General features: G+C 38.6%; 1 pseudogene; it reads left to right on the top strand.

Moving 5' to 3' along the window:
• Positions 1-4,632: 4,632 nt before the first annotated feature.
• On the top strand, positions 4,633-15,398 carry LOC150008697 (zinc finger CCCH domain-containing protein 14 pseudogene; annotated as a pseudogene).
• Positions 15,399-23,608: the final 8,210 nt, after the last annotated feature.

Genomic DNA, 23,608 nt, shown 5'->3' with positions numbered 1-23,608 from the left:
CCAAGTCCTTTTAACTTAAGATCTTTCCCATTCAGGAGCTGTCTAGAAAAGCCATAGAGGTCTTACAGGCAGACAATAGAGTCCAATTCTGAAGTCCAACACTGCTGACTTGCACATATTGGGCTAAACTACCAATTACTCTTCAGACAGATGTCGCCAGAGATGGCTCTGGTTTGCGCCACCAGGCCTTTCTGTTTTATGTAACTGCATTAGAAAACTATGAACATGGACAAAAAGGCAGGATTTCTTTGTTAACAGAATCTCAAGTTAATTTAGGGAAACACGATCCTCACTTTAATCTCAAACTTCACATACACTTTAATGAATAAGATAATGTAAGTGATTAATGAGATAACATGTGGCAATATTCTTTATAAAGAGGTTATGTAAGTAAAAGGTATTATTATGGTTGAAATTTCACATGTCTAAATCCTCCAGATTCTTTGGGGTGTTTGGTCCCTGGACATACAGTGTTGAGAGCTGAACTGCGACTAGACCAGCAAAGGTGATATTGACTCTTCAGTTCTCCCAGTAAGTGGGTGGGAAGTGGGGCAAGTGATGCAAGGCTTATGTGTTCACTTCTTCCTCCTTCTCAAACTTGTTTCGGCAGTCAGGTGAGCTAAGCAATTTCTGAAAACAGTAAGGGGGGAGGGGTTGGGTAAGGAGTATAAATCCTTGTCTTGTTGACCAGGCTCTTCACCCCTGTTTGCACAGCAATTTCACATTATACTTGTCTTTTCTTACTGAGGTCGGCATTTAGATATGCTTCTACAATTCTGAACTTCCTGCTCCTGAAGCCCAAAGAGGGAAAGAAAAATCAAGGGGAAAAAAAAAAAAGAAGAAAGAAAGAGAGAGAGAGAGAGAGAGAGAGAGAGAGAGAGAGAGAGAGAGAGAGAGAGAGAGAGAGAGAGAAAGAAAAAGGAAGAAAGAAAAGAGAGAGAGAGAGAGAGAGAGAGAGAGAGAGAGAGAGAGAGAGAGAGAGAAAGAAAAAGGAAGAAAGAAAGAGAGAGAGAGAGAGAGAGAGAGAGAGAGAGAGAGAGAGAGAGAGAAATGAAGAAAGAAAGAGAGAGAGAGAGAGAGAGAGAGAGAGAGAGAGAGAAATGAAGAAAGAAAGAAAGAGAGAGAGAGAGAGAGAGAGAGAGAGAGAGAGAGAGAGAGAGAGAAAGAAAAAGAAAAATGAAGGTGGCACAGAAAGAAAGCTAGAAAAGGAGTAAGAGGATAGAGGAGAAAAGGTTGAAGTGAAAATTACTATTGGGTAGGGACCTTCATTGTTCTGGGTTTCAGTTTCCATTTCTGTAACACAGGGATAGTCAAATAAACAGTTTTTAGGGAAGTTGGGAGGTTTCTATAACAGAAAGTATATAAAGGATATATAGGATCCTGGCGTGGTATTGGTGAGCAAAAATTATTATTATTATTATTATTATTATTATTATTATTATTATTATTATTATGTTATTGTAACAAGAGACTTAAGAGTACAAGAAATAACTTTAAAAAGTCACATCTGTATAATATATCTTTGACCAAAGATAGCTTTAAAAATAAAAACATCATCCCTATCTTTGCTAACCTGTGTGGTAGAGGTGATCTGATCTTTGCCTTCTAGTCCCATCCTTGGTGCACCCATGACTCAAGTATGCAGTGAACATGCACAGATTTGCTTCCTGTGGACCCCAATTGTGAATCTATGATTTGTGTGTGTGTGTGTGTGTGTGTGTGTGTGTGTGTGTGGCCATAGGCCTTTTATCATCCTTGGTTTACTTTTCAATAAAAATGTCATGATTCAAATAACTTAGGGCCTTTTGCAATGGAAATAGTTAGAAAGTAGCCACAGATGTCTCATGGGTTATGACTGATCTCACTAAAACAGTCACACCCTGAGTCCCAAGGGATGTTTGGTGCCAAGCCTGAACAGCTGCCACCTGGGTTCTGGATTCAGCTGTTTTGATTTTGGATGGTGTAAGAGGCAACAGAAAAAAGATTATAAGAGGCCTTAAGAAATTCTTTTCAATTGTAGGTGTGGTGTTTTTTTCAAAATTACCCTGTTTTCTGAGTGAGCTCAGATCCACCCAGAGGAAAAAAAAGTCTGTAGCCAGACAAAGAGAAGTGAATTTGTAGAAGCTTTGCATACAAAATAGGGAAGAAGGAAGCTGGGGAAGGAAGCTGATGCCTCTGTCTTTACCCTCAGGTGCAGTGTTTATGTGAAGCAGACATTATCTAGTTATAAGCTCAGCCAGCAAATTCCAAAAAATGTACATAAGGCATACCACATCCTCCCTTAGGATGAATCTCTGCAGGATCCTCTCTGGTCTCTTGAATTCCTGTTCCTATCCCAGCTGAGAAAAATTCTATGCCTCATTTAGTTATAATCTTAGTCACAATTAACAATTAAAGCAGATGCAGGTATTATCCAGGGTATTCTCTGTCAATCAGAGAAAAGAGCATCTGGGAATATAATTTTCATATACTCAAATACCTAGAGAGATATCACGTGCCAGGAGATTGAGAAATACCTATTATCTTTTCCTGAACTGTCTTTTGGACCTCCTTGGGTACTAGATAGATACCATTCTTGTATGGGTGTTCCACGAAGAAACTGCTGTATTGCCAGAAGACTATTATGGAATAGAATAAATCATAGGAAGTTGGATCTGAAGAAGACATTCAAAATAATCTAGTTCAGTAGTTCTTGTCAACAGACATATATTAGAATCACTTGAGGAATGATATAAAGTACCAATACCAAGCCCTAATCTACAAGAGATTATGACTTAATTTCTCTGGGTTGGGGTCTGGGCTCAAATAATTGTTATTAAAGGAAAGGATAAATGTACAATTAATTAATCAATGCAATTAATGCACTGAACGTGATAAACATGTAAATTAAACACTTTTCTAGAAAGTTGGAAACAAAAAGTAAATATTTCGAGGTATGATGTTCATTTGCTCTTTTTTGGTGCCCAATGTGGGGGGAGGGAATCCCTCACAGCACCACCAATTCTCTGTGAATGCTAACCGAGTGTCCTACTATTCAACTTCATTCTGACACTTTACCAGAAAACGGCATCAGATTCTGTAGGTTAAAGGTTCAGTCCCAAAAGATGCCCCCTCCCTCTTTAGCCACCAGTGGTAATTTCAGGTTGTTACCTGTGTTTCTGACCAACCAGCTACAAACTGGAGGTCCCAATGACCACTCCAGAGGTTCCAATGACCCCCCCCTCCCTTGGACTTGAGTTACCTGTCAGAAGTCCAGCTTGTTACCTGCACTGCTGACTGACCAGCTATAAAGCAAAGGTTCCCATGATCCCTTCCTTCCTTGGGTTCAATTAATTTGCTAGAGCAGCTCAGAGAAGTCAGAAAGACATTTTACTTACTGGATCACAGGTTTACTATACAAGGATGTAATTCAGGAACAGTCAAATGGAAGAGGCGCATAGGGCAAGATATGGAGAAGAGGAGCTGAGTTTCCATGCCCACCCCTCTCCTAAAATCTCCCCTTGTTCACTAATTGGAAGTTCTCTGAACTCAGTCTAAAGTTTTTATACAGGCTTCATTACATAGTCATGATTTATTAAATCACTGGCCATTGGTGATCGATTCAACCCCATGCCCTTTCCTTTGCCTAGAGATCTAGGGGCGGGACCGAAAGTTCCAAACCTCTAATCACATGGTTGGTTCTCCTGGAAACCAGCTCCCATCCTTAAGTGGAGTCAGAAAATCACTCATTAATATAACAAGACACCTCTGTTGCTCTCATCACTAGGAAATTCCCGGGGTTTTAGGGGCTGTGCCAAAAGCGGGATGAAGATCAAATATATATTTCTTATCATAAATCACAGTATCACACACCTATTCCTCACTGGTAAATTGTACAATGCAATGAATCAAACAAAAGTTAAGTAGTGGTTCAGAAGTAAATGCTGAAGATGCCATTAAAACATTAATGGTAGTTTTAAAAATAGCCCACCAATTCTTTGATATTCCCAAGGTAGAATCTAATTTCCTTCCCCTTGAGTAGGGACTGGATTTAGGGACTTGCTTCTAACCACTGGAATAAAGCAGAAGTTGTGTGTGACTTTGGGGACGAAGTCGCAAAAAGGCACTGTGGCTGTGGCTCTCTCTTTCTCCCTCTCATCACTTGCTCTAGGGAAAACAGCTGACATACCATCAACACACTCAGGCAGCCCTGTGAAGCCCATATTGTGATGAACTGAGGCCTTCTGCCAAAGACCCCTGAGCAAGCTACCTTGGAACTAGACCCTCTAAGTCTGGCCAAGCCATCAGATGACTTCTCATAAAGTTGCAGTCCTTACTGAGAGCTTGACAGCATCCTCATGAAAACTGTTGGGTCAGAAGCCCCTAGAAAAGCTGTTCCCAGATTTCTGACTCGGAAGTTGTGTGAAATAATAAATGTGTGTTGTTTTAAGAGACTAATCTTTTCTGTAATTTGTTATATGGCCATAGATTACTAATGCAGTTATCTAATACATGGCCTCCACAAGTTTGCAATGCAGTTGGAGAATTAGATTATAGGACACACAAACATAACGAACCATGACAGGCTCTAAATGTTCTATCATATGAAGAGGACTACTGTGTACTAGAACTCCAAAGGATAATATCCGCATCATGGTCTTTGTGATTGATGCCCTGAAGGTAAGCAATTCAGAGTCTATATGTCAGTACAGAACAGTGGTTAGATGACAGATGATAGATAGGTAGATAGATAGATGATGAGCTATGTCCATGGGAATCTGCCTCATAGTTGTGAGATGTTTGAGGAAGCCAGTGATGGTATGAGAACATTAACTTGGACCTTTAAGTAGCTCATTGAGATTGACATGTGACATGCTACTAAAGCAGACACCTAATCATTCACATTAATAACAAGTTTCCAGTTAAGGTAGTTGATTAATCATTGTGAAAGCTTAAATTTCCATGTTTTAATTTCAACATTGTTTTTGCCATTGTATTATGAGATATTGCTTTTACTTGAACTATACCAGCAGTGGAATTTTAATCCTCATTTGAATGAAATGACCCAGTCACTGCCAAAGTTGATTGGAGCAGAGGTTCAAAACCTGATTCAAACTGGAACAAGCTGAGATACATTTGTGGGAATTAAGAATTGGGTCTTGGTTAAAGTACTCTCTTAAGAGGAGAGTACTTTGTCAGCCAGATTTTCTTCCATTTCAACCTGGTAAGCACAGAAATCTAGCCTGGAGAGAAACAGAGAGAGACAGGTAGAGAAGTAGAGAGACAGAATGAGAGGGAGAGGGAGAGAGGGAGAGAGGGAGAGGGAGAGAGGGAGAGAGAGAGAGAGAGAGAGAGAGAGAGAGAGAGAGAGAGAGAGAGAGAGAGAGGGAGAGAGGGAGAGAGGGAGAGAGGGAGAGAGGGAGAGAGGGAGAGGGAGAGAGGGAGAGAGAGGGAGAGAGGGAGAGAGGGAGAGAGGGAGAGAGGGAGAGAGAGGGAGAGAGGGAGAGAGAGAGAGAGAGAGAGAGAGAGAACCTGTAATTTTATAATAGTCAATTTCCACTTATCCCTGAAACTGGTTTCAGGTGTACATTTTCTGCAACCAAAAAAATCCAAGTATCACATTATTCGTGACTTTACAGTTTAAATTATTAACATTAAAAATGATTTGAACTTTGTTCCATATCATAGTAAGCTCCCAATAGCAAAGCATTTATTCTTTTGAACTTTAAGTGATTTTTTCCTCTAAATTAAATAACTTTCCAGAGAAGTGGTACAAGTAAAAGAATTTATAAACAACAGCTGTCTAACTCATGTTATTGGTTATTTGTGTAAAATTTTATCTTATTACTCATACAAAATTTCTTCTTCACTCTTTGGAAAAAATAATCTATGATTTCCTGTAAGTAAAAGAGCCAGGGAAAATATTTTATTCTAGTCTAAGTTATTTCTTCACTTTAAATTAAAATGCCAAGTATTACCCCACCCAGCCAAGAAAAGTCTGGCCTTATGTAAAACATAAGAATAATTTTGATTTTAAAACATTTCAAGAGTAACAATAGGTCAATTTAAGTCAAATGGACTGTTGTACTCTCTTGAGTTACTAAAGAGATATAGAGAAGTTAATAAGTTAAACCTAAATTTGAAAACTTATAACATGCCCTATAAAGAAAACACATCATAATAATTAAGCAAATAGAAACATTATTTTATTATATATGCTTGATTGGATGGAGAGAAACAAAGACTAAGAAATCCAACAATATTTCCTGTTATTTCTCTAAGTGTTTGAACAGGTTCTTTTCATCATGGGTTTTTTTGTTTGTTTGTTTTTTAAATTAGTTTCTGGGGAAGAAAAATATCTGGTGTAGTAGTGATGTCTAGTATAAGAGATTGCTTTTCAGAATATTTCAGCTCATCTTTGGGTCACTGACATCAGGTCTGAAAACTACAAAATGTTTCCTCTGCAGCTTGTTCTTAAGACCAGTTGTGTCATAACTCTAGTATGTACCCCTAGGCTATCTGTTCTGGCGCCGAGGATTTGTCTTTTCATCTCAGGGAATTTTGAAGGACTGTAGGGATGATCAGTTATCAGAAAATATTGTTAGTCTCTTACAAAAAAAGTATAATTTCTTATTTCTGCTTCTGTCTACTCTAGAATTTTCATTGTATCCATTTTATTGTTTCTAATACTTAGTATTAAAGGTTTCTTGTGATAGTTGGTGATGATTCTGTTGGCTTCTTTCTCTCTTGTTTTTTATTTCTTACAAGCATTGAAGAGATAAACAACCTGAGGCAAGGATACTTATTAGCTTTGGAAGCATTTGACTCCAACCTGGAACTTGAAGTAGAATGGTGAGAGTTTACAGAAGGTAATTTACTGGGGCGGTGGGAACAATAATTCTGGGTGAGTTAAAATGATGACACCAGAGGGAGGGCAGCAGTGTGGCTAGAATGGTAAGAGGAGTGTGTGCATCAAACTATGCCCTAGAAGAGGGCTGGTCACCTGAAATGATGTGACTGTGGAAAGAACTTCAAGGTTCTCTATGTGGTAGAAGCTGTTAGTGTTTACCTGTAGTGGCTCCTTCATGGCACACAATTCACCACATTTCCTAGCCCCTCTTGTAGCTAGACAGGGCCATGTGACTGAGTTCTGGCCAATGAGTTTGCAGTTCGATCACAACATATTCCATGAAAGCCTCCACTCTTTTTCTCTCTCTTTGCCAGACCACCCTGCTAAAAATAAATGATGCTGAGGGTCTAAAAGATGCTGCTGCTGTAGGATAGAAGGAACCCAGATTCTTGAATAACTGCTTGAAGGAAAGATTTAGTGGACTTTGCATAACAAGAATTAACTTGAATTATGTTAAGCCACTGACAATTGTTGTTCATTACAATAGCTAGTATTAATTATCCTAATATGATATCTCCTTTGGGTCTGATGTTTTTGATATTGTCACAGAAAGAGAATTAAGAAGCAGAAAATATTACTTAGAAGATATTCTAGGGGGAGAGGAGGAGCAGAAGGAAGCAGATGGCATTTGGCATGGATGGTCTCCCAAGATAGAAAACATTTTGTGGATGTACTGACCTAATTTTAGAATGGGGCCAGACACCTCTAAGTGGCCTTTGATTTATACAAAAGTAGGCTGAAATATTTTTGACAACTATAAGGGAATATCTACTTTATACAAATGTTAAGTGAAGCACAGTGAATTAAGTTTATTTGAAAATATAAAACAGGAAAAACCAGAGATAAAATATCAAGTTCCTAAATACTTTTTAAAAAAATTCAAAAATTCTGAAGTATTCTACATGTATTTCAAAATACCATGGGGAGAAAAAAAGACGCTCAAGGCCCAGCGCTTGCTGAGGGGCGGCTGCCAAGAGGACAGAGTGTATGTGGAGAATGTTCGGATTGTATGCTATTAAATTAAGCATGCTAGTCCTGAGAGTCCAGACAAGTGGCAGAAGAGGACTAGCTTTTCTCTGTGCTTTTCAGTACTCCAAATCTAAAAGGTCAGCTTCAAGCAACAAAAGAAATATTTAGTGATTAGATTTGGAAGTTATTTGAAATCACTGACTACATTAAGGGGAAAAATTTAAAGCTAAGGTGTTGTTTGAAATACAGCATAGTTTTTTTCTCCCTGAAATATGGGATTCAAAATTCTAAAATAAAACCCTAAGTTCTCACTCTTCAGTGAATAGGTCATTTATGACTATTAAATATACGTCATTATCTTTAAAATATGCTAACATTGTGGCACCCATCGATTGGGATCAAAGCACTTCTCTGTTCCTTCTAAAACTGCTGCTGATAGAACTTTGCCGTGGCTTGGGGCTTCCTGTTCTTTCCCTCCTTCTTCTCCATACTAGAATTAGAGATTTATTAGGCTACAATGGAAATGTAAGAGTTTACAAGCAGAGATTCCTCAGGCTCCAGCACCCAAAGACCCAGTGGTCCTCAGGTTCACAGGGGTCACTGTGATTCAATCATTGTGTTCATCTAATAGCATCTATGAAGCCAATTATAAAAGTGGGTCATTTCCATCAGGAATAGGGAATCTAAGGTCTTCAGACTCTAAAAATCTCACCAGCTAGTGGTGGGTGGGTGGTGGAGAAGAGAAAATAGGTAGAGCAGAGAGGATTTTTAGGGCAGTAAAAATACTCGGCATGATTTTATAATGACGGTTTACATCACAGAATCAAAACACCAAGAGTGAATCCTGAAGTACACTGGACATTGATTGGGTGATTATGATGTATCAATGTAGGCTCATTAATGGTAACAAATGTACCACTCTGGTGTGTAATGTTGATATTAGAGCAGTATATGTACTTGTAGGGGCAGGAGTAAATGGGAAATCTCTGTACCCTTCTCTCCATTTTGTTGTGAACCTAAAATTGCTTTAAAAAAATGCCTTAGGAAAAAAATCTTACTAGCTATGACTGTTTCACTAGAAGTTGACTGAACAACAACAACAAAAATTACATATATGTAAGTGTCTTAAACACCACCTGTGCTAAATTCAGGGCTTAAATAATTTCCAACAAACTATATATATATATATATATATATTTTTTTTTTTTTTCTGATTTCAAAGAAAACACATTATTTGAAAAAAACTTGAAAAATTCAAAGAAGAAATTATAAAAAATTCTGAATACTATTAATAACTTATATACATGTATTTTTATGTGTGTGTGTGTGAAGATGACTGTGTGTCTACTTTACTCAGCAAAGCTATCATTTTATATTGAAGGAGAAATAAAGAGCTTTCCAGACAAGTAAAACTAAAATAGTTTGTTACCACCAAACCAGTGTTACAACAAATGTTAAAGGGCCTGCTTGAAGAAGGAGGAAGAAAAGGAGGGGGAGGAAGAGGAGAAGAGGAAGAAGAAAAAACAAAAACAGAGGAACATAGTTAAGAGAATAAAATGGCAATAAATATGTGCCTATCAATAATCACTTTAAGTGTAAATGATTAAATGCTCTAATCAAAAAACAGACAGTTGCTGAATGGATAAGAAAACAAGGCCCACATATATGCTGTCTTCAAGAGACTCACCTCACAACAAAAGATAAACACAGACTAAATGAAAAGGGATGCGAAATGATATTTCATGCAAATAAAGGGAAAAAAGGCTGGTAGCAATACTTATACTGACAAAATAGACTTTAAAACACAGGCCATATATAGTAAGAAAGAGACAAAGAAGGACACTGCATAATGATAAAATGAGCAATTCAATAAAAGGACATAACTCTGGTAAACATTTATGCACCCAACACAGGAGCACCTAAATATGTAAAGCAAATATGGATGGACATAAAGAGAGAGACTATCAGTAATACAGTCATAGTGGGATTGTAACACCTCATTGATCTATTGATGAATAGATCTTCCAGACAGAAAATCAACAAGGAAATGATAGCCTTAAATGACATACTATATCAAATGTATTTAATTGATGTCCTCAGAGTATTTCACCCCAAAGCAGCAGGATATACACTCTTTTCAAGTGCACATGAAATTTTTCCTAGAAGAAAACATAGTAAAATCTTGGACATATCTCACAGCAATATTTTTTCTGATATATCTTTTCAGAGAAGGGAAAGAAAAGAAAAAAATTAAAAAATGGGACTACAATAAACTAAAATGTTTTTACACAGCGAAGGAAGCCATCAACAAAATGGAAAGACTACCCACTGAATGGAAGAACATATTCACCAATAATACATCTGATAAGGGGTTAATATCCAAAAATTTTAAAGAACTTATAAAACTCAACACCAAAACCCAAACAATCCAATTAAAACTGGGCAAAGGATCTGAATAGACATTTCTCCAAAAAGGACACACACACAGTCAACAGACATATGAAAATATGCTCAATATCACTAATCATCAGAGAAGTGCAAATTAAAATAAAGTATTACATCACACCTGTCAGAATGGCTAACATCAAAAAATCAACAAGTGTTGGTGAAGGTATGGAGAAAAGAAAGCCCTTGTGCACTCTTGGTGAGAAAGCAAACTGGTATAGCCACTGTGGGAAGCAGTATGAAATTACCTCAAATAATAATAATGGAACTGCCTTATGACCCAGTGACACCAAATCTGGGAATATATGAGGTCTGTCTGGAAAAAGTCCAGCCATTGTTAATATAACGAGAATGGTTTGCATGACATTGATGTAACCTGGCAGCAAAAAATATTGGGCTGGAATGTGCATGCGTGAACAATGATGACTTCACTCTTCACTGTACTAGTCAGTGGGGGCAGTAGATGCTGTTGAGTGAGCATATTAATGTGTAGTCATTGCATTCAAAATGACTGAGCAGGTAGAGTGACAAATCTCTATCAAATTTTGCATTGATCTTGAAAATTCCTCCATGGAAACTATTTGGATGATTCAGAAGGCCGCAGCTTTGGACAACTAGTGACTTGCAGCTTCATCTTGACAATGCACCCGCTCATGCATCACGTCTTGTGCAGAGTTTTTGGTGAAACATTAAATCACCCAGGTGACTCAGCCCCCCTGCAGCCCAGATTTGGTGCCTTGCAACTTCTGGCTTTTCCCAAAACCAGAATCACCTTTGAAAGGGAAGAGATTTCAGACCATTGATAAGATTCAGGAAAATACAATGGGGCAGATTATGGCGATTTGGAGAATTGAGTGAGGTCCCAAGGTGCCTACTTTGAAGGGGACTGAGGCGTCCTTGTCCTTTGTACAATGTTTCTTGTATCTTTGTGAATAAATGCATCTATTTTTCATAGTTTGTGGCTGGATACTTTCTGGACATATCATAGTTTAAGAAACCTGAAACTCTAATTCGAAAGAATATATGCATGCATGTGTTCATTTCAGCATAATTTATAAAACCAAGAACTGGAAGCAACCTAAGTGCCCATCAGTAGATGAGTGATTAAAGGAGCTGTGGTACATTTACACAATGGAATATAACTCAACCATAAAAAAGAAGAAAATTTAACCTTTTGTAATAGCATGGATGAAACTAGAGAGCACTATGCTAAGTGAAATAAGCTAGTCATAGAAGGATAAGTACCATAATTTCATTAATATGTGTAATCCAATAAGCAAACTGAAGTAACAAGCAAAATAGAGACAGAGCTAAGTGTCGCTGGTTCGATCTTCCAGTCAGGGTACATCAGAGAAGGAAAACTCTGACTCCAAAAAACCTCCGCTGCCTTGCGGCATACCTCTTCAGGGGAAAGGCTAAGGGAGTAAACCCCGACAGAAAATCCGGAGCCGGAGTCCCTAAGGCGGTTTGACGCTGTAGTCAACACCGGCAACTCCTGCGGCGCACCTGAAGCCAAGCTGTATTGACTCCGTCTTTCCCTTGGACCCTTCAGCTGCGAAGAGAGGGGGGGTCTGCTGCATGGGCAACAGCAGACCCTCCATATCACCCTGCCCAGGCTCTGTAGCTTCAGCTTCACTGGAGAGGACACTCCAGCGTCATCGCAAGATGTCGATTCAACACGGGAGGAGACAGATACCGTGTCACTCCCGAGTCGGACTGCACAGCCATTCTCGGCGGTGCAGATAGACTCTTAAGAAGCTACACCATCGTCTCTCGAGACGGACGGCTGCCGACGACGAAGAGACAGACTCATTGATAGAGAGCACACTCACAGCTCTCAGTGGTGATGGGGTGATGGACTGAACAAAAAATAGAAAGCAGAGAAAAAATGGACGTGGACAACAGTGTGGTGATCGTGGGAAGGAGTGTAGGGAGGTGAAGAGTGCATGGGGGGATAAATGGTGACAGAAGGAGACTTGACTTGGGGTGGCGAACACACAATACAGTGTGCAGATGTATTGTGGTATTGTGCACCTAAAACCTGTATAATTTTGTTAACTAGTATCACCCAAGATTTAATATAAAGAAAAAAAATACAGTCTACCTATCTGGCAACAAATTTAATAATTTGGGCCATTGTCTATGATTCTCTTATAGCACTTGAAGGATCAGTTATTGTCTAAGGGGAACCAGTAGTCTGTTTTACCTACAATGAAAATAATAAATGATATAACATGTTAATGGTTTCCTTTTTCATTGGAAACCTTGGCACTCTCAAAATCTATTTATAAAGAAGGCTCTCATAAGTCACCTGTAAGCATGTGATGACATGCTGAGCTTAATTTTTAGTTTGCCTTGAAGCAGGAAGAGGGTAAGCAATTCCTTTCTCTGCTTCATGTTACACAGTTTAGTCCTAAAACTGAAAGCAACTACTGTTTATTCCAAAAGCCATACAGGGCCTTGGGTTGTACAGACTATATATCACATGGCAACCAGTATCAAATTGGTGAAATTTTTATATTCCAATTGGCATTTTTCTACTCTGAAGGTCTATGTATTCAGCCTCCATGCTTAGGAGAAGGTGTGGATGCAAAGAGAAGTACAAATCACTGAAGCTAAAGGGCTTGTCATCTTTACATAGTTTCTAGACTGAGGTCACAGTGTTATTTATTACAATCTAAATCTTGTGAAGAGCGGTTGTTTTCCAAGAGGAACAGAACTGGTGAAGTAGTTTAAATGCTGGAAAATGAAGGAAACATAGTTCTAAACTGACAACCTTCTATTCTAGGGATAGTATTTGAGCAAAATGCAAAATCCACTGAACCTTGCCTATTGATTTTAATGGTTGGATGAGGCAGGTGCATATAATTTAAAGCAAAGTACCAAGAAACCAAGTATTGTAGTAGAATGTGTTTTGGTCATAGAAAATATAAACTCCTTTTTCTGTAGCAATGAAGCAGCATCAGAGTTTTCTTACACAAAATGATGGAATGCTAAATCTCATGGAATTCTAGAAAATGTGTGGTGTTTGCAGAAAAGACAAAAAGAAAAAGAAAGAAAGAAAAAGAAAAGTAGATTTCCAGAGTAATCATTTAGTGAAAATTGTTTCTTAGTAAGATCGTCATCGTCGTCGGCAGCCGTCCGTCTCGAGAGACGATGGTGTAGCTTCTTAAGAGTCTATCTGCACCGCCGAGAATGGTTGTGCAGTCCGACTCGGGAGTGACACGGTATCTGTCTCCTCCCGTGTTGAATTGACATCTTGCGATGACGCTGGAGTGTCCTCTCCAGTGAAGCTGAAGCTACAGAGCCTCGAGAGACGATGGTGTGGCTTCTTAAGAGTCTATCTGCACCGCCAAGAATGGCTGTGCAGTCCGACTTGGGAATGACACGGTATCTGTCTCCTCCCGTGTTGAATCGACATCTTGCGATGACGCTGGAGTGTCCTCTCCAGTGAAGCTGAAGCTACAGAACCTGGGCAGGGTGATATGGAGGGTCTGCTGTTGCCCATGCAGCAGACCCCCCCTCTCTTCGCAGCTGAAGGATCCAAGGGAAAGACGGAGTCAATACAGCTTGGCTTCAGGTGCGCCGCAGGAGTTGCCGGTGTTGACTACAACGTCAAACCGCCTTAGGGACTCCGGCTCCGGATTTTCTGTCGGGGTTTACTCCCTTAGCCTTTCCCCTGAAGAGGTATGCCGCAAGGCAGCGGAGGTTTTTTGGAGTCAGAGTTTTCCTTCTCTGATGTGCCCTGACTGGAAGATCAAACCAGCGACACTTAGCTCGCAGGCCGATGCTCAATCCACTGAGCCAAACCAGCCAGGGTAATTAGTAAGATCACTTTTAAGTAAAATAGGCAGACATTAATCTCGAGTTGTATTATTTCCAATATTTAGTAAAGTTTTTGTGTTCCAATTTTTTCAGGTACTTTAAAGTGTTTGTTCCTTTACTCCTTGAGTTAAATGTTTGTACTGAAAAAATTACCCAATTTATTTATTGTCATTAAGGCATGTTCAATTCCTAATTTACTTCTAATAACAGAAACAGACACTTCCAGTTCCTTCCAGAATTCAATCATCTCAAGAAGAAGCGCTGGTAGAAATGGTCCAGGGGCAAAGCAGGACCTCTGGAATAAGTCACCCAATTAAAGAAGAGGAAATAAAAGGAGATAGATAAAATAAAAATAGTCTAGGATCTCAACAGCAGCAACTGTTACCCTGGCTGCAGATTGATCCAGTAACTGCAGAAATTGCAAATCAGTCAAGATTACTATGACTTGGAATCCATGGTGCATGAAGACACAAGATCATTTATTCTGAAGAAGCCAAAGCTGTCTGAGGAAACAGTAGTGGCATCAAACCATGAGTCAGGATGAAGACTGCACATACCTTTGGGTACTTTCAGGACACCTTATGCAGATATGCAATCTTGTACAACCAGAAAAACCTGGAAGTCTCAAGTTTCTGTGCTGCTGGATGGCATTCCTGGCCTCTCAGGATACACGTTAGATCTAAAAGGGGACGTGTGCTTTGAAGGAACGAAACCTGTAAACCAAACTGCAGCCTCGGACAAGGGGCTCAGAGGTTTCCTCCCCCCACGGCAGTTGTAGTTCATGAGCAGGCAGCTGGCCGACGCAAATGTAGCGATGGGTGAACCGAGCGTGGTGCAGAGGCCAGAAAAATCTTTTGGAGTGCTGCAAGTACTGGCCTGCTGTAAAAATGGGGGTGGATGTGCTTACCATCACCCTGTTTTACCTTGCAAAGCATTCTCCAATTGTAAATTTGCTGAAAAAATGTTTGTCTGTCCATCCAAATTGTAAATATGATGAAAATGTACTAAGCCAGGTTGTCCCTTCACTCCTATGAGCAGAATCCCAATACTCCCTCCAAACCCAACAGTTACACCACAAACACTGTCTTCTAGTAGTCAGCTCTGCTGTCACTTCCCTTCTTGTAAGAAAACAGAATGTCCCTTCTGTCATCCAGAACACTATAGATTTAACACTAGATGCACAAGACTTGACTGCACATTTTACCATCCCACCACTGTTGTACCACCACACCTTGCCTTGAAATGGATCCAGCCTCAAACCAGTAAATGACACCCAGTCCTACCTGGCAGAAGATCGTGAAGTTTGAAAGTTTCCATCTACTCATGAAAGAGATTCTATAGAACTTGTCAAAAGCCCTGAAACTTGGGATATATTGCTCACATAACACAAAAGAAACAATTTTCCCACATAAAGAAAAAGCTTTCCCCCACGTTTGCCACAAACACAAATTGCATTGAGAACATTTACAGTTCAGTCTCTTTCTATCTCATCTATGCCGAAAATATATTTACTTTGTTAGAGAAAATCCTAGAAGGCAGAAAATATCAACTGCTCTTCACGTCCATAAAGGAAGGTACAGAGCTTGCATTTTAAAAATGATTTCCTAAAAATCCAGCATTGAATACATAAGCCATATTTCCACACTCAGTGGGGAGGATATAGGTGGCAATTGTGTGAGGAAAAAATAAGTTGGTAGTTTCAGCTACAGGGTGGAAGGGAAGTGTATCAAAACTACTTCTGTGACATGAGAAGAACATGTCAATCACTTCTATTCTTTACTAAAGTTCAGCACTCAGAAATGAGACAATCCCCATTATTGAACATCCCCAAGCACCTGATATACAAATGCAGATGCCAGCAGAGGGGCAGGGTTTTGGTGAGAGGGGAGAGATTCTCATTTCCTGCAGCCCATCTCCAAACTCAACCTGCTTGGGGAGGACAGAGGCCCTTATTCTCCATGAATAATTTAATGTGACTGAATATTCTAACAGCACTTCTATTCCAGGGGATATTCCAATCAGTGTCAAAGAAGTGTGCATTTTTCATCTCATGGTTAATTCATCATGTCTGTATTAAATACATTGAAATAACAGTCTTCATTATAACATGCAAATATAGATAACATGTAATTTCTAGTCTTAGTGAGCCAAGGGAATAAGACTAATTGTACTCTGAAGGTAAGCAATAAATATCCGATTAATTGTTAGTGTCCAAGTTATCATCTTTATAACTGAGCAACACTCCTATTTCACATTATTACAAACTAATTATGTCTAACTCAAGACTTTCCCATATCCAGCCACATTCTGTTTTCTCAAGACAACCCAAAGAATTGTGAGTCAAAAAATCATGGCTTCTTGCCATTCTCCAAGATAAAGTCTGAACTGTGGAATGTAGACTTTCTTTCTGGCAAAGGACAGAAAAGTAATTTGCTAACAGCACTGCTTGATCACTATTCTTCACTTGCAAGTGCTGGCATTGCATGGAGAAGGAACACAATAAAATTTTTAAGTGTACAATAGAGTATTGTTGCCTAAGGGTACAAGCTTGTACAGCAGCTCTCTAAAGCTTACTCATCTTGCTTATGCCCATTGATTAGTAACTCCCCATTTCCCCCTTCCCTCAGCCCCAGGCAACCACCATTCCCTATTTGATTCTAGGAATTTGACACTTTTAAATATCTCACAGAACTGTGGAGTCATGTAGTATTTGCCTTTCTGTCACTGACTTTTTGCTTTTATCAACAGAGTAAAGAGGGTACCTATGGAATGGAATGAGAGAAAATATTTGCAAACCATATATCTGATAAGAAGTCCATTTCCAAAATACAAGGAACTCCTACTTCTCAATAGCAAAAACCCTAATAACCTAATTTTAAAAATGGGCTAAGGACTTGAATCAATGTTTCCCCAAAGAGGACATATGAATAACCAACAGGTATATAAAAAAATGCTCAGCATCACTAGTCATCAGGAAAACGCAAATAGAAACCACATGCTATTAGTTCACACTTGTCAGGATGGCTATTACAATAACAACAACAACAAAATACAGAAAGTGTTGGCCAGTGAAGAAATTGAAATCCTGTACACTATTGGTCCAAGTGCAAAATAGTGCAGCTACTATGAAAAACATTATGGAGGTTCTTTAAAAATATTAAAAATAGAACTACCATATGATTCAGCAATATCACTTCTTTGTATTTATCCAAAAGAATTAAAATCAGGAGCTAGAAGAGATATTTGCACCCCATGTTCATTGCAGCATTATTCACAACAACCCAAATCCCATCAACAAAGAAATGGTTAAAGAAAATGTGGTAGATAAATGCAATGGAATGCTATTCAGCTTGAAAAAAAGAAAATTATGCAATATGTGACCATCTGGATGAACCTTGAGGATAGAGATGATATTTAGAAAGTGGAAACCACCATTTACTATATAATACCATAATGCCCCGATGGTTCTTGAGCATCTTTCTAATTTGTTTTAGTGTTTTTATCTACTTTTTCACATCTTTTACTAAATGATTATACTTTGCTCCTATAATGTGGCAAAAATCTTCAAAAATATATATTTATGCAATGGGGCAGCATAATGGTCAGTTTCATACACTTCATGAATCATTTTTTAAAAATATCTTTTAATCATGTATTGTAAACTGTAATAGAAATTATTATCATCATGATTTTTAAAAATTTTCTTGCTTTGAATTCCCACCGGAATTTTTTTCAATATTACCCTCTCATACACACCTACCTTTGAAATAAATGTAATCACACTCCAAACCCAAAATTAGTAATGTTGAAATGATTTGTATTGTCTATTTTCTCCATTAGTGCTACAAAACAAATGCTTATCAGTAAGTTCCCAAATTAAAAAAAAAATCAAACTTGTGATTTTGCTCATAAACCCCAAAAGGATTATCACAGGCAAAAAAGTATAGTTTACCCTGCTTAAATTTGAATCCTTTTATTTATTAGAAACATGATTACTCACATTTTTTCACTGGACTAAAATACTATTTTCTGTACTGAAAGTGTTAACAGTTTCCTTGAGCTGAGTCATTCCTAAGGACTTCAACTCTAATCTTGGTACTCTGCACAGTTGTCAGACCAGCCCGGAGCCCTCGGCGGCAGGGCTGGGAACTGTACTGAAGCATCTGCAGTTCTAACAAAGACCACGGCAGAGTATGTGATAACCACATCCCATGTCACAGATGAAGAAATAGTTTCTCCATTTGCTTCTTCTCCTGACACCATATAATTTACTTATGTAAAACATGTTTATTAATCATAAATAAATAATACTGAAATATTAGTGAACATCTGGGTTGTTTAGACTATATTCCTTGTTAAACTTGTACTTCACTAGTCAGTCAAAAGACTAGAAAAGATTGAAGATGATGGAAGAGTTCTGAACCTTAGTTACCTTGTCATTTTTTAAAACTACTTATAGACAATGGGGCTCTTCTGCTTGCATCCTGCAATGGGGAGACTGGGTTCATGCCATTAACAATGAAGAGGCTATAGGAAACATAGGACTGACCTTGGTGCCTTCTCTGTTCCTAGCCAGCTCGGGGTACCTACCCAGAGGCCTTAAGGCTAAACTCAGAGAGGATCTTAAGTTCTGGGGAAGGGTGGGGGGAGGGATGAGATTGTTTGAAAACTCTGTTCCTGAATAGCACTTTCTGTTTCCACTGATACCTCCATTACATGTTTAAACTTCTCTGATCATATTTGGGAGACATGGAAAATATTGATTAAGCCCTAGAACATTACCTCTGGTCAAGATGGCGACATAGGTAAACACAGCTTGCCTCCTTGCACAACCACATCAAAATTAGAACTAAACTATAGAACAATCATCATTTAGAACCATCAGAAATTGAGCTGAATGGAAGTCCTACAACTATGGAACTAAAGAACAAAGTACATACAGACTGGAAGGAGGGACGGAGATGCAGAATGGGCTGGTTCCACACCCATGTGTGGTGAGTAAAAAGAGGCAGGGATATCTCAGGAGTGAAGGGTCCTAGCCCCACAACAGGCCTCTCAGCCCAGGACTCCATTGCCAGGAAGAGAAGTCTCCATAACTTCTGACTATAAAAACCAGTGGGGATTGAGGCTTTGGAAGCCTGTGGGAATCCCTGAAGTTCCTCTTAAAGGAACTGTGCACAGACTTACGCAGACTCACTTGCTATGAGGTCCAGCACAGGGGCAACAGATTGAAAGGCAGCAGCCACATACAGGCAGGAACTGAACTGCCTGACAGCAGGGCAACAGTTGGGGGGCAGCTTTCTGTTCTGGCTGTTCTTTTTCTGAGCCCTCTCCCCATACAGCCACAGAACTGGCAGGCAGACTCCATATCGGAGACTCCACCAACCTGGCTCACACTGTCTTCCCCACCCTGGTCATTCCCTGAGGCTGTGCCCTACTCAACTTGCAGGCCAATTAAAGCTGTTTCCACTGGCTTTTCCATATGAATGGCTTGTCTTGGTCCATGCTTCAGATTTTCCTAAATTTTCTCAAGCAGCATCTAGCTTCAGTGAGCCCCATAATTCTTGCTAAGTTGCCCTACACCTGACACAAGTAGCAGCCATCTGCAGATCACTCTGTAGCTTATGCTGTGTGATCCTGGACAGAACAGAGGCTGTGGCTGACCTCGGATATGCCAGAGCAATCAAGGCTCAACTACAATAGGAGGGTGTACACAGCTCACACAGTGGGTGCAACACAAGTACCCAGCTTGGGTAATAGGGGAAACTGTGTCACTGGGCCTTACAGGACACCTACTACTGGCAACTCCACCAGGCCTGGGAGACATAGCAGCTCTACTTAATACATACAAAGAAACACAGGGAGGCTGCCAAAATAAGACAAAGAAACAAGACCCAAATGAAAGAACAGAACAAAACTCCAGAAAAAGAACTAAACAAAATGGAGACAAGCAACTAGATGCAGAGTTCAAAACAGTGGTTATAAGGTTGCTCAGTGAACTTAGGGGAAGAGCAGATGAACTCAGCGAGAACTTCAACAGCATAAAAAAGGACACGGAAACCATAAAAAAGAAAAGAGGCAGTTAGGAATGAAGGGTACACTAATTGAAATGAAGAACAATTTACAAGGAGTCAGCACTACAGTGGATGAAGCTGAGAATCAAATCAGCAATTTGGAATATAAGGAAGCAAAAAACAACCAATCAGAACAGCAAGAAGAAAAAATAATTGAAAAAGTAATGAGGATAGTGTAAGGAACCTTTGGAACAATTTCAAGTGTACCAACATTCACATCATGGGTGTGCCAAAAGGAGAAGAGAAAGAGCAAGAAATTGGAAACCTAACTGAAAAAATAAAGAAAACTTCACTAACTTGGTAAAGAAAATAGACATACAAGTCCAGGAAGCACAGAGAGTCCCAAACAAGATGAACCCAAAGAGGCCCATCATAATTAAAATGCCAGAGGTTAAAGATAAAGAGAGAATCTTAAAAACAGCAAGAGAAAAGGCATTAGTTACCTAAAGGGATCCCCTATAAGACTGTCAGCTGATTTCTCAACAGGAACTTTGCAGGCTAGAGGGAATTTGCAAGAAATATTCAAAGTCATGAAAAGCAGGGGCCTATAGCCAAGATGACTCTACACAGCAAAGCTATCATTTAGAATCTAAGGACATATAAAGAGCTTCCCAGACAAGAAAAAAACAGAAGGAGCACATCACCACCAAATCATCATCATATGAAATGTTCAAAGGTCTTCTTGAAGAAGAACAAAATAAATATGAACAATAAAATGGCAACTAATATCTATCAACAATTGAATCTAAAAAACAAGATAAACTAATAAGCAGAACAGAAAAAATCATAGATACAGAAAATAATTTGATGGTTGCCAGATGGTAGGGGTATGAGTAGGTTTGATGAAAAAGGTGAAGGGGTTAAGAAGTACAAATAGGTAGTTACAGAATAGCCCATGGGGATGTAAAGTACAGCATAGGAAATAGAGTAGCCAAAGAACTTATATGCGTGACTCATGAACATGGACAATGGGATGAGGATTACCTGAGGGAGTGGGGTTGCTGGGTGGAGGGGGGGAAGGGGGTAAATTGGGACAATGGTAATTGCATAATTGAGAAAATATAATTAAAAAATAAACCCTAATACACTTCCAGAGATTGAAAACCAAGTCAAAGCTGAAGTTCCTGAGTGAAATTCTGTCTGTGTTTTGCTTAGTAAGATTCTCATTTGCCTGGTCTCCCATGTATTAATAGGAATTTCTACTGCCACCCCACACCCTAATTGCGTACCTGCTGCACTTGCATCCAAATAAGAAAAATTCTTACTTTTAACATTCTAAAAAAACAAAAGTTGAAAGAAACCTAAAACAAAACAAAACAAAAAATTAAATGAATCACAAAAATGCACAAGCAGAGGCATTGTCCAAAGAAATGTCAGTTGTCTATTGACAGAGGAAAGAACATATCATAGAGATGGGAAACAGAGTTTCTGTTTGGAGTGATGAAAAAGTTTTGGATGTAAAAGTGATGATTGCACAACACTATTAAAGTAATTGACACTGAATATAAAAATTACATTTGAAATGGTTAAATGGCGAATTTTGTGTTACATATATTTTACCACAATTAAAAAACCCAATAATGTAATATACCAAATACTTTTAAATTGCACACTTTAAATGAGTGAGTTATAGGGAATGTGAATTATATCTTAATAAAGCTGTTTAAGAAATCTGAAGGAGAAAAAGGGAACCAAACCTCCCGGAAAAAAAAAAAAAAAAAAAAGACCTCAGCCGAAGTGTTACAGTCCCAGTCTTTCCATTTTCATTTTTTAAGAATTTGATTTGCTTTGCTTCTTCCGCCACAGCACTGCACTCCCCTGGCAGCGGTCCCATTTTAATCTACATTGGGAGGAAACAGGCTGGCAAAATATTGCTGCTGTTGGAATATGAAGCTTATTTGTTTTAGCACTGTGGCTACTAGAAATCTTGTTTTTTCCTTCCAATACTTAAAACAATCATGCTGAACAGTGGCAGGTGGTCCTTTTGATTCCTTATCAAGATGGCCTTTTGGACAGCAGTGGAAATCCAGTAACCTGGAGTAAGAAAGGTGTCCCTGATTGGTCATATTTTTGGCCAGATTTTCCCAAATTCTGACAACATGTGGAAATGAAAATAGCTACTGACAATTGCCTTTGTTAGAAAATTAGACATCTAGTTATCCACAAAATATATTACAGTGTTTATGACTCATGGATTCCATGTGATGAAATCTCACATTTCTGTAATCACTACCTAAGGCCCAAAATTCATTAAAACCTATTAACAATATTAGAATGCTTACCAATTTCAAAATTATCATATTAAATTTTATATATTTAACCAATTTCATTAATTGCTTCTATCGTAGCATGGAAGAGACCTTAGCTCAGTGCTGTAGGCGGAAAGAGACAACTAACTTATTTGTCAGTTGAGGTAAATTCAATCTTATTATCACCATTTCTAAAGTTCCTAAAAGATTATGCAAATATTTTCTTATAAAAGATGTCATAAGGCATGACATAAAAAAGTGATACAGCCTTTGTTTTTTATGCTGTTTGATTTTGTTATACATCTTTTATTTCCTACCAACAATGACAATCCACTGATTAAAAAAACTCAGTGTAAGAGGGAGAAGACGGGAGTGTGGATGGACCAACAGGGAGAAGAGAGGAATCATTTCACAATTTATCAAGATAAATATTGTCACCTCAGTCTTTATAAAAAATAAAGCCATGCTTAACAGCAAAAATTGAACACTTAGATGTTTTAATTGTGGCTTTAAGGGAAGTAATTAACACATCAAAATTTTTCTCTTAAACTTTTATTTAATTTTAATTTTTTCTTGGGATGATACTGATTTTCTCAAAATTAATCAACAATTCCAAAATAAAAGGTCAAAAAGCTTTCCTTAGGACAAACTTGTTCTGTTCCTAATGATTCTTCTGGAACCATAGTCAATGAAATCATCGCAAACACAATAGTGTTTGTTCTGGGACAGACTTTCTGATTTCTTATTCCAAGACAAAGAAGACTAAAAAATCCAAACCAAAAAATATTTCTCCCAAACAAACTGTACTGTTTAAGTGAGCCTCTTCATAGCAGTGCTAAAATGCTTGCTGGAGTTATTTTTAACTGGGAACAGAACATTCATTTTGGAAAATGTTCAGTTCCCTAAGTTTGTAATGAGCGAAAATACATACTTTGAATGAAAGACTATACAAACTGCAGTACCTCCATCAGTAGAAAATAAATTTTATGGTTTTTAGGAATGAAAGTCTTCTAGATGCTGTGATGCCATGAATCTGGATCACCTGTGTCGATGCTGGAAGAAACAGGGCACTTACCATCATCTAGACATGGAGTCTGTTTCTTTGCACTTGCACATCTCCTCATAAACAATGAGCCTAGGTGATGCCAAAGGGGTTC

Source organism: Furipterus horrens, unplaced genomic scaffold, assembly GCF_987537825.1.
Source record: "Furipterus horrens unplaced genomic scaffold, mFurHor1.1.pri manual_scaffold_5, whole genome shotgun sequence".
Lineage (NCBI taxonomy): Eukaryota > Metazoa > Chordata > Mammalia > Chiroptera > Furipteridae > Furipterus > Furipterus horrens.
The sequence above is the reverse complement of the archived record's forward strand: the minus strand, read 5'-3'. Positions and strand labels throughout refer to the sequence as shown.